The following is a 1,379-nucleotide window of genomic DNA, read 5'->3' as shown; positions in this document are numbered from 1 at the left end:
ACCGCTGCTATAAGGTATTAGAAATGAAAAGTGGTCCTGGCCAGTGGCTCAGTGGATAGAGTGTCAATCTGTATGTAGTATGGATGTCCTGGGTTTGATTCCCGGTCAGGGCACACAGGTGAAGCAACCGTCTGCTTCTTCCCCCACTTCTCCCTGGCAGCCAGTGGCTCTATTGGTTAAAGCATGGCCCTGGGCGCTGATGATAGTTTGGTTGGTCCAAGTGAGTCAGCCTCAGGCAGTAAAAATAGCCTAGTACTCGAGTATTGACCCTGGTGCTCAGGGTTGCCAGGTAGATACTGGTCATGGCACATGTGGGAATCTGCCTCACTATCTCTACCCTTCTCACCTAAAAAGGAAAGATTTAAAAAGAAGAATATGTTGAAATGAAAAATATTAGTCCTGGTCAGGTAGCTCAGTTGGTTAGAGCATCATCCCCATATGCCAAAGTTGTGGGTTCAATCCCTGGTCAGGGCACATACAGAAATCAACCAATGAATGAATAAATAAGTGGAAAAACAAACTGATGTCTCTCTCAAATCAATAATTAAATTTTAAAAAAAATTTAAAAATATTAAAAATATTTTTATTAGGGAATTTATTAACAATTTCCTGAGAATATGTTACTTTACATAGTAAAAAGGGCCTTTGTAAATGTCATAAAATTAAGGATTTTGAGGTGGGAGGTTTCATGGAATATTCAGGCAGTCACATGGAATATCCAAAGCAATCACAAGGGTCCTCATAAGAAACCTCTTATGCGGTATCTTAAGATACCTTTGTCAAGGGGACAAAGAAGGCAGTATTGTTTTAAGCTACTGGTTTGTGGTAATTTGTTACAGTGCCAGGAAAAGACAATAGTGCCAATAGAGTAAGTTGAATGGCGGGTAGTAGCTCAGGTGAACTCTGATACACAGGTAACATTTTTTTTTTTTTTTTAGTAATCAACTTTTTTATTTTTTATTTTTTTTATTTTATAATTTTATTTTTTTAATGGGGTGACATCAATAAATCAGGATACATATATTCAAAGATAACAAGTCCAGGTTATCTTGTCGTTCACTTATGTTGCATACCCACCACCCAAAGTCAGATTGTCCTCTGTCACCTTCTATCTTGTTTTCTTTGTGCCCCTCCCCACCCCCTATCCCTCTCCCATTCCCCCCTCCCCCCCGTAACCACCACACTCTTATCAATGTCTCTTAGTTTCACTATTATGTCCCACCTACGTATGGAATAATACAGTTCCTGTTTTTTTCTGATTTACTTATTTCGCTTCGTATCATGTTATCAAGATCCCACCATTTTGCTGTAAATGTTCCCATGTCATCATTTCTTATGGCTGAGTAGTATTCCATAGTGTATATGTGCCACATCTTCTT

Source organism: Saccopteryx bilineata, chromosome 4, assembly GCF_036850765.1.
Source record: "Saccopteryx bilineata isolate mSacBil1 chromosome 4, mSacBil1_pri_phased_curated, whole genome shotgun sequence".
Classification (NCBI taxonomy): Eukaryota; Metazoa; Chordata; class Mammalia; order Chiroptera; family Emballonuridae; genus Saccopteryx; species Saccopteryx bilineata.
This window is presented reverse-complemented; position numbering follows the sequence as displayed.